This window comes from Rutidosis leptorrhynchoides, chromosome 11, assembly GCF_046630445.1.
Source record: "Rutidosis leptorrhynchoides isolate AG116_Rl617_1_P2 chromosome 11, CSIRO_AGI_Rlap_v1, whole genome shotgun sequence".
Classification (NCBI taxonomy): domain Eukaryota; kingdom Viridiplantae; phylum Streptophyta; class Magnoliopsida; order Asterales; family Asteraceae; genus Rutidosis; species Rutidosis leptorrhynchoides.
Window position 1 is genome coordinate 265942101 of NC_092343.1, and position 19101 is coordinate 265961201.

Sequence of the window (19101 nt, forward strand, 5' to 3'; positions counted from 1 at the left end):
CCTACCCGTTAAAATATTTTCACAATTATCACTTTGTACGAAAGAATTTTTAATTACAATCTTTATGAAAACATATGTACATATATATTTTCTTCAGATGTAATCATGGATTCATTGAGTTAATACGATATTAAACTCATTTGGTTTACCGTTAGAACTAGAATACATAATCTCTAAAACATTTAGAGATTACTTAATCATCATGAAGAACGAAGATAATCGATGTAAAACGATACATAGAACGATGATTATACTCGAGGTACAGAATGAGATGTTGAGGCATGGATTGTTGATGGTACCGGTGCTGTTACTGATGGTACTGTTGGTGCTGATGATGTTGCTGAAGCTGGTACATTTTGCACTACATTTTCCAAATTGATTACTCGAGCGCGAAGCTCGTTGACTTCTTCTATGGTTCCGGGATGATTGTCGGTCAGAACGAGTAGTTGAATAAGGTTTAGAATTGTGGATAGAATATAATCGTTTCGAGATACTCTGGAAATGAGGCTGAAAATGGTGTCTCAAATAGGTTCGCCGGTAAACGTTTCAGGTTCATTGTTAAGAGGTGAATTCGATTGGTGGAAGGGATTGTCTTCAGCGCGTTTCCATTGATTAAGTCGACTACGAACCCATTAGATGAATTGATAATAGCTGATTGGTTGATTCATGCTGATGATGCTGTTTTCGGAGCTTAGGTGAACATCTATGTCGGAGTAGCTGTCGGAATAACTATGGAAATAGCTATCGGAATCTGAGGAACTCGAACTGGTTGAGGGATTCATCTCGTACGATCGGATGAAAGATTTTCGATAAGAATTAGATTATAGGATGTAGAATAGTACTCTGTAATACATAATTTACATATGCATATATAATACTAAAATCCCATAAGTTACAGAGGAATCTACGGAATACATCAGGCAAAGTTACAGTAACAGATATGCTAAGATATGAAGTAGCAGATACGCTAAGATGTGAATTTTGTCTATACACTATTCATGCAGTCAATGCAGTAAAACGTGTCTAGACTAAGAATGATAAGCAAGTGATTTCCTAAGGATGATAATCGGATGATTTTCGACTAGAAATGTTAAGCAAAACTTTTGACATGCAGACACGGTCGAAGTCCAGACTCACTATTGCCTCCTAACGATTTATCAGTTAGACACACTAATGCAGACCTGGTTCGCTAAGACCTCGGCTCTGATACCAACTGAAATGCCCCGTCCTAATCCATCCGGACGAAGTCCATATCGTTTATAAACGATTCACAACAGCTGATTACATCGCGAGGTACATGACCTCTATATGATACATTTTGCAAACATTGCATTCGTTTTCGAAAAGACAAACTTTCATTTACATTGAAGATTGAAGGCATGCATACCATTTTATAATATATCTAGCTATAATTGACTTAATAATAATCTTGATGAACTCAACGACTCGAATGCAACGTCTTTTGAAATATATCATGAATGACTCCAAGTAATATCTTTAAAATGAGCAAATGCACATCGGAAGATTTCTTTCGTAACTGATAATAAACATGCTTTCAAGTGTCAACCAAAAGGTTGGTGAGTTCATTAGTTTATCATAACAATCATTTCCATTATTTTAATAGACCACAAGAATTTCATTTCCAGTTCTCATAAATACGTCCCATGCATAGAGACAAAAATCATTCATATGGATTGAACACTTGGTAACCGACATTCACAATATACATATAAGAATATCCCCATCATTCTGGGATCCTCCTTCAGACATGATATAAATTTCGAAGTACTAAAGCATCCGGTACTTTGGATGACTTTGTTGGGCCCGATAGATCTATCTTTAGAGTTCGCGTCAATTAGGGTTTCTGTTCCCTAATTCTTAGATTACCAGACTATATAGGGTGATATTTGATTTGATAATCCAACCATAGAATGTAGTTTCGATTACTTGTGTCTATTTCGTAAAACATTTATAAAAGCAGCGCATGTAATCTCAGTCCCAAAAATATAATGAGTAAAAAGGGATTAAATGAAACTCACATATTGTATTTTGTAGTAAAAATACAAACGTCGACATTGAACAATGCAGGGTTGGCCTCGGATTCACGAACCTATATCATTTGTGTATTCATTAATATATATAATCGTAATCGAATAAATATATATATTATTATTAGTGATATAATTTTTATATTAATAAACTATTTATCTCATTAAGTATATTCATTTTATATATTTTAATAAATAAGATATTATTATAGTTTTATGATGTGTTATTAAGTATATCGTTTTATAATTATCATTTGTTAGTTAACTCTATGAAAATATTAAATAAAGGTAATAATACTATTAGATTTGATAATAATAATTAGAAAAGTTTTTTAAAAAATGATTATTTTAATGATACTTATAATGTTAATAAGAATGATGCTACTAATAATATTCTTGATAATAATACTAGTTTTTATAAAATGATAGATTTAAAATTTAATGATACTTCTAGTATTAATGATAACGGTGATAATACTGATATTAATAACTATGAAAATAATTATTTTATTACTAAAGATAATAATTTTTAGTAGTAGTTCATTAAATGATACTTATGTTATTAATAATAATAATAATAACAATAATTTGATACTAATACAAATATTAATGATAATAATAATATTTTGTTTTACTTTTGTGATAACAATAATAATAATCATATTCATAATAAGCACACTTATATCAAGGATAATAATAATAATAATAATACTATTAATACTTAATGGTATTACATAATAATAACTAAAATGATAGTAATAGCAATAATCCTACATAATAATACGTGCTAGTGATCATAATGTTAGTAATATTAATAATAATAATCTTACTTATAATCATGATAATAATAATAAATTGTAACTAATACTTTTATTAGTAATAATAATAACAATCATAATAATAACAATAAAAATTATGAGCATAACAATATCACTTATAATAATAATCATAATAATAATAATAATAATAATAATAATAATAATAATAATAATAATAATAATAATAATAATAATAATAATAATAATAATGATAATAATAATAATAATAAAAGAAAAAGGTATACCCTTATGAAAGCTTTTGTAAAAAAAAATTGCCCACGACGGGGCTCGAACCCGAGACCTCCTGAATACCCGCAAACATCCATAACCCTCATTCCATTTATGTCTTTCTGTTTTTATAATCAATCCAATTAAATATAAACCGTATTTATTCTTTTGTTCAACTTCTTCCTTCTTGCACTATGAAATCGACCAAGACCAACTTCAGTAATATGTTTCATATCATATTTTAAGATTTGAAATTTAAATACAACTAATCATTTGTAGTTGTCTTGATTTAACTGGAAAAATAAAAAAAAAATACTCAAGAACAGCTACTGCTACAATCAGCGACGGTATAAAAAAAATTGACTTTTTGATTTCAGTGATGTTTTACAGAATTGTTACAACACGAAAAAGTTTCTAAATCGATCACATAAACTTTCTGTATCTTTAATTTAATGTATAACATCAAATCAGACGCTAATTTCTTGATGAACAAATCGTTTACTTTTTTAAATCAAAACTTTGACTTGCAAATTCGAGATCAATACATAAAATTGGAATTTCAAACTTTGCAGTTAGTTTAGATACAAGATTCCTAACCTAATTGCAATTTTAAATTTTTAAATTTGATTCAAAATCGAGTTTTGTCCAAAAATGGTTGAACAGAGGTTTCGATAAAAAAAAAATATAACATATTGATTTAAAACTTGGATTCTGTTTACAGGTGTTTGTAGTTGATACAGAGATTGAAGAGAATGAAGGGGATATCTAATAACATGGATTAATAGGTTATTTATCATAAAGAACCTTGACTGAATTTATTAATCAGTGAAAAAAAATATAAAATACATAAAGCAGATTAAGACCCATAACAAATTCGTACTATCAATTAGACAGAAACAAAATTTTAGCTGTAGGTGGATAAAGATGTGAAATTGATTTGGGTCCTCCTTTTTGATACGTAATATGCATATATAGATATATAATTAAAATTAATAATTATAATTATATTACTAATAATTAAAATTCTAATAATATCAATAATAGAATTAATTATCATATTATTATTATCAAAAGAAATGATGTTAATAATATTATTAATAATAAAAATAATTAATTATATTATTTTCTAATAATTGTAATACTCATAACAATAAGTTGTAAAAAAAATATAATAATTTTTAATGATAATGCAACTAATGATTATAATAATTATAGATATGCTAATAATAATTATTAATATAATACTAATAATAACAATAATAATAAACATTTTAATAACAAGTAGTAATAATAACCATAATAATAACAGTAATAATAATTTTAATAAGATAATACTAAGGATAACAAATTATACTTGTCAAACCTATATATTATATTTAAATAATACTAGTATTAATATTAATAATGAAAGGAATACTGATAGTGATATTAGTAATAATAATATTACAAGTTATAATGATACTAATGATAATAATATTATTAGTAATGATGTTACTACAATAATTTATATATCAAATTCGCATCTATAAATAATACATTTAAGGTAATAATATACATAACACTATCATGTATTTTAATTTTTGGAAATAACAATGATATTATTATAACAATAAAAATATATATGAGTATTACATGTTATGTGATATAACCATATGATATACATTATATACTAACTTATTTGGAATATTAAATGTTTATGCAATTTAGCCTATATTATAATATACATATAATTATATATAAAATCCATATATTTATATAAATTTATATCAATTATAATTTTATTATTTTATATCTTATTTTACATATTATATTTTTATTATTTCGAAATATTATATATACATACATTTATATTTATTCATTTTTTTTTATTTACAAACAATTTTTCGTGAATCGTCGAGGATAGTCGAAGGTCAAATGCATTCATGTAAACTGTTCCAACGTTTTCAAGACTCAACATTACAGACTTTTCTTATTATATCGATATCGAATAAAGATTAAGTTTAAATTTGGTCGAAAATTCCCGGGTCATCACATCTACCCACGTTCATTGCAGGTACAACAGTTTACAGGCCACCATGATTGCTCGTTATTATCCTATCCGTGTTTGTACGTGGTTACAGGAACTGCAGGAACGAGATTTGGATGTTTGACTATGTTAGACTTAGTCAGATGTACGCGTGAAGCCTCACTAGTACGACTGACAGGCTCATACGCACGGTTGATGCTGAGCTAAGTCACAATTACAACCTAAATGAAAAGACACGAGTGAGTGATCACCCGTACGGCTGATGAAGCTAACTCATACGTGTGATGGATGAATCGTACGAATGAGTCAACAGCAGGGGTATATAAAGTCTTATGTTCTTCATTTTAGGTTAAGCCTCTCATTTGTTACACACACTCAGGTCTGGTGAGCTCCTCCGATTCTCTCTCAGTCCAAATCACCCAGGTGGTGAATAATAGCTCTAGGTGTTAATCTAATCACACTTGATTTAGTTGTGGTTTGACTAAATTAATCTAAAAAAACTTAACCTATTCACTAGAGGGTTTGATTCACTTATTCTGTCATTGTGTGAGTTAAATATGTTGATTTCTAAGTTCCTAGTAATGGAATTCAATATTTCAACAAGTTCTTAAAGTAAACATATTCATGAAACCAATTCATATAGAGTTCATATAGGCGGAAGCATAATAATCAAGAAAACAAGTTTATATGTTAAACCATTTGTTTGAATTCCATGTTAATATCAAGTCTTGAAATCATGCTTACATATATATCAAGATTAGAAAGGTGTTTATACCTCCTCTAAGATTGTAGAGGGCTGAATTTTGGACAGCAGGAATGTCGAAGAAGATGATGCAAAATGGAGCTTCAAAAGGATGAAAACTCAAGGAGAAATAACCCAAGCTTATGCCACAACACCTAGCCTTTGGTTAGGATTTAATTAGGCACTTGAAACACTAGTTAACCAAGCAAGAACCACCCCCTATTCTGCCTTAAACAGTTCGGCCAGAATGCTCAGCAGAAACAGATTTTTCTTGTTGTTGTTTTGTGTTTTTTCACTCTCTTACCTTTTTTTCTTGCATGGTTATAGAGTCTAGCACTTGTATGAGGAGTTGTGCACTCAAAAGCAATAAAATATGAGCATGAGATGCTCTTCCTGGAGACACAAAATCTGCCACCATCATGGGTCTCCTTTTTTTATTCAATAGGATTGTTTATATATATATATATATATATATATATATATATATATATATATATATATATATATATATATATATATATATATATATATATATATATATATATATATATATATAAAACAATATATATAAAACCATATACATTTATTTTGTTACTTGCATATTTTATAAAACCATTTATAAAATATAACACATTATAATTATTTACACTTATAAATAATTAAATCCTCATTGTGTAAATTATCCAAATAATTTATCTCAAGTGATAATATTTTAGAAAACCGATTTTCTAAATTTCAAGTGTCGCGTATTTATTTAACGATCCAACCGTCAAGATTAAATACTTGTAAAGTGTCGGTAAGCTTGTTATTGGGTATGACCCGACTTGGATCATAACATATTAGCCACATTAATTAAATATGTCTCTCGGGCATAAAAAAAACCTTCAATCTCCCACTTGCACGAGAAACATAAGAAATTAATGCAGGTGACGGATACCACCTAACGACCGTCCATCACCCCCAATATGTTATGACTTTTGCCATTCAATAACATCATCCCTTTCGAGTTCCCATCTCGAATATTAATAGGTGAATCTTTTCATTATTTCCTTTCGTCCTAGATGTCATGTTAAATCCAAGAGACACAGAGTGATCACTCTCTTCTAGATTTAACTTTATCAGGCCTTAGACATATGACTCTCAACGAATAAGAGGGACAAATTCCATCTTGACTACATACGTCCTAAATATGTATCTTGCATTGTACCTGAGCTCTCCCTTAAGAACTACCATATTTCAGACTAGCGAAGGAAAGAATCAAGGCACAATACTTGGTAAATATCCGAACCCAATATGTATCTCAGGTCAGAGGATACAATGATATTCGCCTTTAATCAAGACTACATGTGATCAACCACAAAGGCTCTATTTAGTAAGTCTTGAGAGCGGGTCTTCCAATATTTGTGTCCCACAAATATCTATGAACCTTGGTTGCAACCTTGCCCCACATTCATCCCGTGAATGTATACCAATCCAAGTTCATAATAGTCTAAACCTCACACTTGTTCCCACGAATGTGATCGACTACGGAATTTTAGAATAATTACTTATTCATGGATAAAATATGCAAAATAGGAACATAACTCAAGATAAATTAATGCCATAATTGTATAAATGAGTTTGAACTACTTCGTTCCGTTACAATACTTAAAACAGATCATGACCAATCACTAGAATATCGAAGCCCTAATGCACAAACATGTCCAGCATGTTTTGATCCATGTAAGAGCTTCGTGAGAGGATCCGCTATATTAAGATCTGTGTGAACTTTGCGAATACATATCTTTCCCTTTTCAACTTCATCCCTTATGTAGTTGAATCTCCGCTCAATGTGACGGGTCTTTTGATGAGCACGAGGTTCCTTGATTTGAGCAATCGCACCCTCGTTATCACAAAAGATCTCAAGAGGGTCCTGAATGGAAGGGACTACTCCTAAGTCGTCGATGAATTTCTTCATCCATGCAGCTTCCTGAGCTGCCAATGATGCGGCGATGTACTCCGACTCTGTAGTGGATAGAGCAACAACATCCTGTTTTGAACTCTTCTAAGAGACCGCACCTCCATTTAATGTGAAGACATAACCGGATTGTGATCGAGAATCATCACGATCAGTTTGGAAACTCGCGTCCACGTAACCTTTTACAGTGAGTTCCTCCTCACCAGACCCATATATCAGAAACATATCCTTAGTCCTCCTAAGGTATTTCAATATACTTTTAACAGCAATCCAATGACTGTTTCCTGGGTTATTCTGGTATCTACTTGTTAGGCTAAGAGCGCATGACACATCCGGTCTAGTGCATATCATTGCATACATGATTGACCCAATGGCAGAAGCATATGGGACTTTCTTCATTCTCTCCTGTTCATCTTTCGTGGTGGGGCACTGAGATGAACTGAGAAGTGTTCCCTTTTGAATAGGTACCAAACCTTTCTTAGAGTTCTCCATCTTGAACCTTTTCAAGATTTTTTCAATGTATGCACTTTGATTTAAACCTATCAGTTTCTTGGATCTATCCCTGTAGATCCCAATCCCCAAAACGTATTGTGCTTCTCCAAGATCCTTAATGGAGAAGCATTTGCTTAACCAAGTTTTAACACCTTGCATTGCCGGAATATCATTTCCAAATAACAATATATCATCCACATATAGTACAAGGAACATGATAGTGCTCCCACTAGCTTTCTTGTATACACAAGCTTCATCACCATTTTTAATGAAGCCAAATTTCTTGGCCTCCTCATTAAAACGATGATTCCACATTCTAGATGCTTGTTTCAATCCGTAGATTGACTTCTTTAACTTGCATACCTTTTTAGGATATTTCGGATCAACAAAACCCTCAGGCTGAACCATATAGACATCTTCCTCAAGATGTCCGTTTAGGAAAGCGGTCTGGACATCCATCTGCCATATTTCATAATCATAATGAGCAGCAATGGCAAGTAATATCCTAATAGACTTTAGCATCGCCACAGGCGAAAAAGTTTCATCATAGTCAACCCCTTGAGTTTGAGTGAAACCTTTTGCTACAAGTCTAGCTTTATATGTATCCAAGTTTCCATGTATGTCGGTTTTCATTTTGAACAGCCATTTACAATCAACTAGCCTAGAGCCAGGAGGTTGCGCAACAAGTTCCCAAACTTGGTTGTCATACATGGATTGCATCTCAGCGTTCATGGCTTCCTGCCATTTATCTTTATCAATCCTTGATAAAGCATCTTGGTAGTTTATTGGTTCATCCAAATCAACCACATAGCAACCATCCATGAGAAACCCATATCTCTCAGGAGGATTACTAATCCTACCAGATCTGCGAACGTCTTGTGTATTTTGATCATCCATCTGATCACTCTCAACATTTTCATGTTGAGTGCTAGTGTCAGCCAATTGTGTATCATCTACTTGATCTTGAACCTCTTCAAGATCTATCTTCCTTTCACTTTTGCCTTCCATTAGGAACTTAGTTTCAAGGAATTCAGCCTTCCGAGCAACAAATACATTCTGCTCGGAAGGATCATAGAAATAGTATCCCATATCATCCTTGGGATATCCTATGAAGATACACTTCGTGGATCGAGCATTCAATTATTAGGGACGTAACGCTTAGGATAAGCTTCACATCCCCATACCTTTAAGTATGATAGAGATGGAGGTTTTCCAAACCACATCTCATGAGGAGTTCGTTCCACTTTCTTGGTTGGGGCCATATTTAAAATACGAGCCGCGGAGCATAGACAATAACCCCAAAATGATAGAGGTAACGAGCTTCTAGCCATCATAGATTGAACCATATCCATTAGGGTTCGGTTCCTCCTTTCGGACACACCATTAAGCTGTGGTGTCCCGGGTGGAGTAAGTTGCGAGATAATCCCACAACTTCTAAGATGATCTTGGAAGGCATCGCTTAGGTATTCACCTCCTCTATCGGTTCGAAGTACCTTAATTGTCTTATTGAGTTGATTTTGTACTTCGTTTTGATACTCTTTGAATGCTTCAAAAGTTTCGTCCTTATGTCTTAACAAGTAGACATATCCGAAACGACTGAAGTCATCAATGAAAGTAACGAAGTATCTTTCACCATTCCTAGCTATGGGCTTAAAGGGTCCACATATATCCGAATGTATTAATCCCAATAAGTCCTTAGCCCTTTCGTAGGTCCCTTTGAAAGGTGCTTTAGTCATTTTGCCTTGTAAACAAGATTCACATACATCAAACGAGTCTAGTTCATTTGATTTCAAAAGGCCATTCTTTTGGAGTGTATGCATTCGATTCTTGTTTATGTGACCAAGGCGACAATGCCATAAGTAGGAATCACTCAAATCCCTTTTGAGTTTCTTGGTGCTAGTATGGTATATTGAGCTACTAGATGATGTGTCATCATGAACCAATTCATAAATTCTATTTGAAGGCGAAGCCTTAAAATAAAATACATTATCTAAATAAACGTGGATATCATCATTAACAAAATTAAGATAAAAACCACATTGTTTTAAACGGGAAACTGAAATAATGTTTCGACATAAATCCGGTGCATACAAAACATTGTTTAAAATAAGTTCCAAACCACTTGGAAGTTTTAATATAAAGTCTCCTTGAGCCTTCACTTGCACTTTGGCTCCATTACCCATAAAGAGACTTGATGTTCCCGTTTGCTTGCTACTTCTTTTGAACCCCTGCAAAGAATTGCAAATGTGAGTTCCACATCCAGTGTCTAATACCCATGTATTAGAAGAAGTAATACTAAGCTCTATATATACCATATATATGTTACCTGAGGATTGCCCCGCATCCCTCTTTTCCTTCAACTCCTTAAGGTAGACCGGGCAATTGCGTTTCCAGTGACCCATTTCACCGCAACCGAAGCACGGGTCTTCCTTGGGGTTTGCTTGTCCGGCAACCTTTTGCTTCTTGTTCTTGTTTTTGGTTGGGGTAACCATCCTCCCCTTTCCCTTGCCTTGATGGGCGGGTCCTTTCCTCTTAGCCGCCTTTGGCTTAGAGGTGTTGTTACCTTTGGACCCACCATCATTGATCATTAGCACGGGTGAAGCCCTCTTACCCATGCTAGTTTCCGCCGTCCTTAACATGCCATGAAGTTCACCAATGGTCTTATCCATCCCATTCATATTGTAATTAATTACAAATTGGTCAAACCTCTTTGACAGGGAGTTTAGGATAAGATCAGTGGCTAGCTCATTAGATATGTTGAGATTAAGACGGTTTGCGCGATCAATAAGGCTTTTCATTTTGAGGACATAAGAGGATACGGATTGGGTGTCATCCATACGACATGCATGTAACGCTCGAACCGTTTCGAAGTGCTCGACACGTGCTTGTTGAAGGAACATCTCCTTCAATTGCGTAATCATGTCATATGCACTATGATGTTCGAAATCCTTTTGGAGTTCGGGTATCATAGTCCCAAGCATTAGGCAAGCGACTTGCACCGAATCGGCGCAATACTTATCCCAATAAGCCATGCCTTCCGTATCATCCTCGTCAGGTTGATCGGGAATGGGGTCTTCCAACACATACGCCTTATCCTCAAGTTTGAGGACAATCCTAAGATTGCGGAACCAATCCATAAAGTTCGTATGGTTGAGTTTGTCTTTCTCGAGGAGAGACCTTAACGATAGGTTGTTCAAGTTAATAGGTGCGTTTTGCATGTTGTTGTTATTGGCGGCCATCTACAAAATTTAACAAAGTTCATTTAAGTATCGATTTTAATTTAACAATCAATACCCTTTAAATCCAATTGATATTTATTAAATTTTAGAATCCAACTGTAAACCAAATTTCGGTTAGGTGACCTTTATCCCGTCATTTGATTTAGCTAGGTAGTCATTGTATGACAATTGCAATCCTTTTGCAACTTCTAAGTTATGGAATCATGCAATCCTTTTGCATGACATATTATCCCATCAACGCCTATTTGTTTATCATGCTTCGGTGACCCTAAGTTCATGATTTCCAAATCAAGTCGTCCTACTTGTATAGACATGTAAACTTAGCATACAAGTGGTTAGGTGACCTTTATCCCACAAGTGTGCGAAATTTACCTTAATCATATTAGTTTACTCATAACGGTTAGGTGACCTTTATCCCATTATAAGTTCCCTAATATTTTTAAGTGTCATACAATAGGATGGCGTTTAAACTTGTTGACCTAGTGTAAAGGGTTTTAAGTTTTCTTTAATTCTAGTTTGAGAAAACATTTATGCCATACACCAACATGCATTTAGTGTATGGTTTATTTGAAATCCATTTTCAAGTCTAGTAATTTTAACCAATTACTTGATATAAACCAATTTATATATATGATCCTTATCATGTTCTTAATAACCGTTTATTAATGTCCTTTTAGCCGTTTTTAATTTAACCAATTAAATTGACGTTTTGCATGTCGTTAATAATTTAACCAATTAAATTGTAGTTATGCTTGTTGTTAACTTGTGTGATAACATGTTGTAGTAACATACACAATCCACAATCATACAAGAAATAAAACAACCACGCATGCAAACAAATGTGTTCACAATCAAGCCGATTTGGTAGACATTTGTTTAGCCGAAAACAAATGTCACCGGTTAAGGGTTATAACACTAAGTAGGAGATTTCAAAATCTCCCACTTAATCTTGCATCCAAATGCTTCTTGATGAGTTCTTCAAGTCTTCATCATCTTCATCATTTTACAAAATATATCCTAATACATTTTGTCTAAAAAAATGAAAATACAACCTAATCTATTTTACATACCAAATATAAAATAAATTACATAACCAAATTGAATAAATTATTACAAACCAAATGAATGAATAAATCAACCAAACAAACATCCATACAAACACAAGGTCTTGGCTAGATTGTGAACACTAATATATCAACAAATATTAACCAATTTGCAAGTTCCAAACCCTCTTGGAACCTCCAAGAATTCGGCCAACCTTATACAACCCTCCCAAATCCATTAATTTTGCATTTTACTTTCATGCATGTTAGTAGAATGCAAAGTTGATGGGTTTTAAAGACTATATAAAAGAAGCATGTTTCATAGAATTCGGCTCTAGATACCATTAATGGAATTCAATATTTCAACAAGTTCTTAAAGTAAACATATTCATGAAACCAATTCATATAGAGTTCATATAGGCGGAAGCATAATAATCAAGAAAACAAGTTTATATGTTAAACCATTTGTTTGAATTCCATGTTAATATCAAGTCTTGAAATCATGCTTACATATATATCAAGATTAGAAAGGTGTTTATACCTCCTCTAAGATTGTAGAGGGCTGAATTTTGGACAGCAGGAATGTCGAAGAAGATGATGCAAAATGGAGCTTCAAAAGGATGAAACCTCAAGGAGAAATACCCCAAGCTTATGCCCCAACACCTAGCCTTTGGTTAGGATTTAATTAGGCACTTGAAACACTAGTTAACCAAGCAAGAACCACCCCCTATTCTGCCTTAAACAGTTCGGCCAGAATGCTCAGCAGAAACAGATTTTTCTTGTTGTTGTTTTGTGTTTTTTCACTCTCTTACCTTTTTTTCTTGCATGGTTATAGAGTCTAGCACTTGTATGAGGAGTTGTGCACTCAAAAGCAACAAAATATGAGCATGAGATGCTCTTCTTGGAGACACAAAATCTGCCACCATCATGGGTCTCCTTTTTTTATTCAATAGGATTGTTTATATATATATATATATATATATATATATATATATATATATATATATATATATATATATATATATATATATATATATATATATATATATATATATATATATATATAAAACAATATATATAAAACCATATACATTTATTTTGTTACTTGCATATTTTATAAAACCATTTATAAAATATAACACATTATAATTATTTACACTTATAAATAATTAAATCCTCATTGTGTAAATTATCCAAATAATTTATCTCAAGTGATAATATTTTAGAAAACCGATTTTCTAAATTTCAAGTGTCGCGTATTTATTTAACGATCCAACCGTCAAGATTAAATACTTGTAAAGTGTCGGTAAGCTTGTTATTGGGTATGACCCGACTTGGATCATAACATATTAGCCACATTAATTAAATATGTCTCTCGGGCATAAAAAAAACCTTCACCTAGTCATGCTTCATCACCTTATATTCCTTCCCCCTTAACTCATATTTTAAAGTATTCATCAGTATGCTCCATACAGTTCTGATTCTCGATATCGTTTTTACCTTCATATCTGTCATTCTTCTTTTTCATCTGCCACCGGAAGAATCTATTTACTTTTACTATACCCTTGGGTTTATAGTGTTTTTAGTCCTCCCGTGTCTTTATATTGCTATATGCATCTATATATACGGTTTACAATTTCTGGGTGGTTGTTGGGTTTTACATCTTCTCTTATATTTCGATGTCCCTACTTATGTTTCCCATAATCATTGTCATCTCCAGTTAATGCTTTCTTTTATTTGCTATGATTTATACTCCAATTTCTGTTTCGGAGCTTTGTCCTTTCGTTTCTTCTTCTTGCGATTAAGCACCGCTTGTAATGGTACAGAATTTACAGATATGAATTTCGAAATGAACATTGTTAATGTTCTAGGAAGGAAATTGTGATGGAACGATCTTGACTTGTCAAATTACTAGAATACCTTGGAAAAGGCCGAATCATCAAGAAATATTTTCTTGATATTTTAGAGGTTAAATAGAATACAAGAGTCGTATAACATGGTACACGATGATGTTATGATCTGTGAATCATCACGTTCCATTTAGAAACTCAGCATGACTTACTATAATATAATCACATTGATCAAGTGTCATTATATTATACTAATTCATGCTTCAGTTCCCAACCCTACTTCAAAATATTCCTATTTTAAACTTGAATGTTTCAGAATTTAGAAACTAAAATTGTTTCTTTTATGATGTAATACAGATAGCACGAAGAGGTAAATGATTTCAAATAAAAAAAATTAAGAAAAAATCTTCAGAAATATGGAGGATATTTATAATGAAAGATATGATGATATTTTAGAATTTCTAATATCAGAGGATGATGAAGAATATTGTCCGCAAGGGTTTAGAGTCAGGAGCAAGGTATTCGTTAATGACTTCAGCAGGTACTGAATCATTTGGATCCTTTGAAGTCAGATTCAGTCTTTGTAATTTGTCCACAGCCTCCTTCCTACTTTGCTCAATCCGTTTTCCAGTTCCAAAACTTCTCTTTTTCTGCGCTTTGCCAGCACACTTCATCATTATCATCCAGCTTTTACCGTTTAAAGTCGTTTATAGTTTTTGCTGCTTCATCAGCATTTTTTCCTTTTTCGGAGAACCAATTCGTAGTTCGGAGTGTTTTTCAGAAACTTCACATTCAAATTAAGTCCAGAAGATAGACGTTATATATACACATATAACTGTTGGCGTAGACATGCTGTGAGATTTCAAAATACTGATTGCTAATTCCCAATGATTCGTATGGCAATTCTCATTACAAGATGCGAATGAGTAAATGATGGGGTTTCAATAAATAATTATAAGGACTTTTTGGAGAGGCTAAAATCAAAGGGTAATGAAGTTGTTGGTACATCTACTAATAATGTGGTTGAATGTAAAAGGTTCCCTGGTAACGATGGTTTATATCTCAAGGTTATAATAAGGTTAGTCTGACTGAAAAGTCGAAGTTGACTTGCTGGAGCTGTGACAAAACTGGCTACTTTGAATAGGAGTCGCAAAGTTATTTTTCCTAATAAATGCCAAAGAATATGACGCGGATACGTTGTTTAAACTTTTACTTTGGTTTCAAGAGTTTTTCGGGTACATAACTGTGGGTAACATGTGGTTGGATCATCATCTCGATTGCTCATCATTCGAAGTGTCTTCAGAAATTTTTGAAGGGTTTGAACATAGATTGTAATCGTTAACATACATTTGATGTTCTAACACAGTTTTGAAGTCAAAATATAGCTTATGAAAGATGTAAGGATCTAAGAGTGATGATTTTTGTAATGACCCGCACTTTTTCGATCGTTCTATACTTATAAGATTAATATTTATATAAATTAAACCTTACCAACATGATAAGCAATCCAAATTGTTAAGATTTATGTTTTTGAAAAGAGTTTTACACAACGTTTGACCGTCTAGTTTGACCGATGATATCACGAACTATACAATATATGATAATTATACATACATATTTAACATGATCTCAGGATGTTTTAATATCTCATTTTGTATTAATAACAAAAAGTCATAAGTATATTTTGAAACTACTAACTTAAGTTTTCAAAACAATAACCATACGTAACGTTATTTGACATAAATACTGATGATTTATAATGTTTATACATATATCGTATAAGTAATGTATTTAATCATTTTTAAAGGGCTTTTATACATAAAACAATATAAGTATATTTACAAAAGATAGTTATATTTGAATTCTCGTTCCGTTTCCTCAATAATCCTATACGTATATCTAGGGTACTATACACAGCTTCTAGAAGTATTTACTATTGGTATATACCAATAGAAATCTTCAATTATTGGAATAATATGTCATTCATGACATAATAAATTTTAACTTATCTTAGATATTTTCACTAAAAACCAAATTTTCAAGCCTATAAATAAGCACCATTTCTAACTCATTTTTACACATTCATTTTCCAAATTTTACTTCCAATTTTTACACACACTTGCAAGAACTCTCTCAACTTTTATTTTACTACTTCTTTCCAGCAACTTTACATTTTAAACTTGAGGTAAAAACTCTACTTCAACTCTTTTTCAATTCATATATTTATAGCTATATATATAAGAGTTTATAAACTAGAATATAGTTTGAATGATTTCAAACTTGTTCGCAAACTAAATAGATCCTTCTAACTTAACTTTTAAAATACTTCAAGACCTGTAATATAACTTAAAAATATGCTAATTTAACAAGGTATAACTTGGTTTTTCAAAGAACACCTTAAAAACTGTTTTTATGACGTCGGGGTGCAACCGGGGGCTGTTTTGGGTTGGATAATTAAAAACCATCTTAAACTTTGAATTGGAGGTTTATTTTCTGGAAAAATGATTTTTACTATGAATATGATAACACATAAAAATATCATGATTTAACTCAAAGTATAAGTATTTTTAGAAAAATAATCATTTAAGGTTGTTTACATGATGGAAAATGATTAACTTCATAAGTTTCACTAAAGTTTGACCTATGACCTGTGATTTCGAATACAAACTAAGGTATTTACAGTTCATAGTCTTAAAGAGGGACTCGATCCAAGGAATTGGCAAGTTGAATCAACGAAAACGGAGTTGTAACGAAGAAACTATGACCAAAACGAGATCGGATATCTAAGACTAGTTTGGCTACGAAAATAATTGGAGAAAATTAAATAAATCACATCTTTTTAAAATAACATGATATTTTATATATATGTACTCATAATTTAATTTTATATGGTTCAGGATCACCCGTAAACAATACGAGAAGATTAATCATAAGATCCCATGATTGTACGCAACACGTCATTTGACAACACCGGTACTTTATGTACGCAACACGTCATTTGACAACACCGGTACCATGGGTCAAGATTAATCTCGACCAATACATATACGATGGGGGTTTTTATTTATTTCATTGGGGGTTTATTAAACACCTAAAAATGAACCATTAAAATTGAATTACTAACATCGGACTGCTAACTACGGACTAAGAAATTATTAAAACTATTAAAAGTATAAAAAGTATATATATGTGACGATTGTTTAAAATAGAAATATATTGATAAACTATATATGGATAGGTTTGTGATATCAATCGGAGACCAAGTCGAAATTACATATCTTCAAGACGAAAGTGAGTATATAGTCCCACTTTTAAACTCTAAATATTTCGGGATGAGAATACATGTATTTTATGTTTTACGTTATGGACACAAGTAACTGAAAATATATTCTACGTTGAGTTGTACCACTGGCATACTTCCCTGTAGCTTGGTAACTAATATTTACAGCGGTATTGTAAACGCGAATCCTGTTGATAGATCTATCGGGCCTGACAACCCCAACCGGACTGGACGACCAGTATTCAACGGTTGCACAGTACTTCGTTTCGTGACTACACTTGGTACGGTGTAGTAAGATTTCATAATAAAGGGAATATGCGACGTGATTAAATGTTAAGTATGGTTACCAAGTGCTCAACCACTTAGAATATTTTATTAAACTGTTTATATATGAAATCTTGTGGTCTATATATATATTGCTGCCGGCACTAAACCTATATCTCACCAACTTTATGTTGACGTTTTAAACATGTTTATTCTCAGGTGATAATTAGAAGTTTCCGCTGCATTATGTTGAATTTGAGCAGGATCTTGCGTACGCATATTTGTGTCAAAAATAAAACTGCATACCCGAGAACTTGTGTTGTAAAATATGCTAGAAATCGTGTTGTTATCATCATTTGTAAAGTTTGTAAGTCGAAGATTATCGCTAAACGATAATCATCTTTATTTTGTCCAAAGCTTGTATCAAAAATAAGAATCATGGTTTGTAATGTATAATATATGCAGTTTTTCTTTTAAAAATGTCGCATATAGAGGTCAATACCTCGCAATGAAATCATACGTTATCTAACACGTTCTTACGGTTAAGGACGGGTTATGACATGTGGTATCAGAGCGGTGGTCTTAGCAAACCAGGTTTGCATTAGTGTGTCTAACTGATAAGTCGTTAGGATACATTAGTAAGTCTGGACTTTGACCGGGTCTGATTTAAAAACCATTGCTTATCATTGTTGGTTAAAATTTATATGTAAATATTATGTAGTACTAATGGGTTAGTTGTTGTGTGATAGATGTCGGGCTCAAAACTTGTTATCACATTCAGTGACTCCGAACCAGAATCTTCAGATGATGTTCCAGTCATTAACCTATCCGATGACGAAAATAATATCTTTGGGGAAGACTCACAAATTCCGGATGAACCAACTATAGAGAACCCGGAAAGTGAACCCGAGGAGGAAAGTGAACCCGAGGAGGAAAGTGAACCCGAGGAGGAAAGTGAACCCGAGGAAGAAATACAGGAAATTACAAAAGAAGAGTTCGAACTAGGAAAGAAACGAAAGGCTAATGAATTAGAAAATTCAAATCCTGAGTTTAATAAGGATGATGTGGCACCAACTCCACTAGACACTACCACCCCTATTCCCGCTATTCCTAT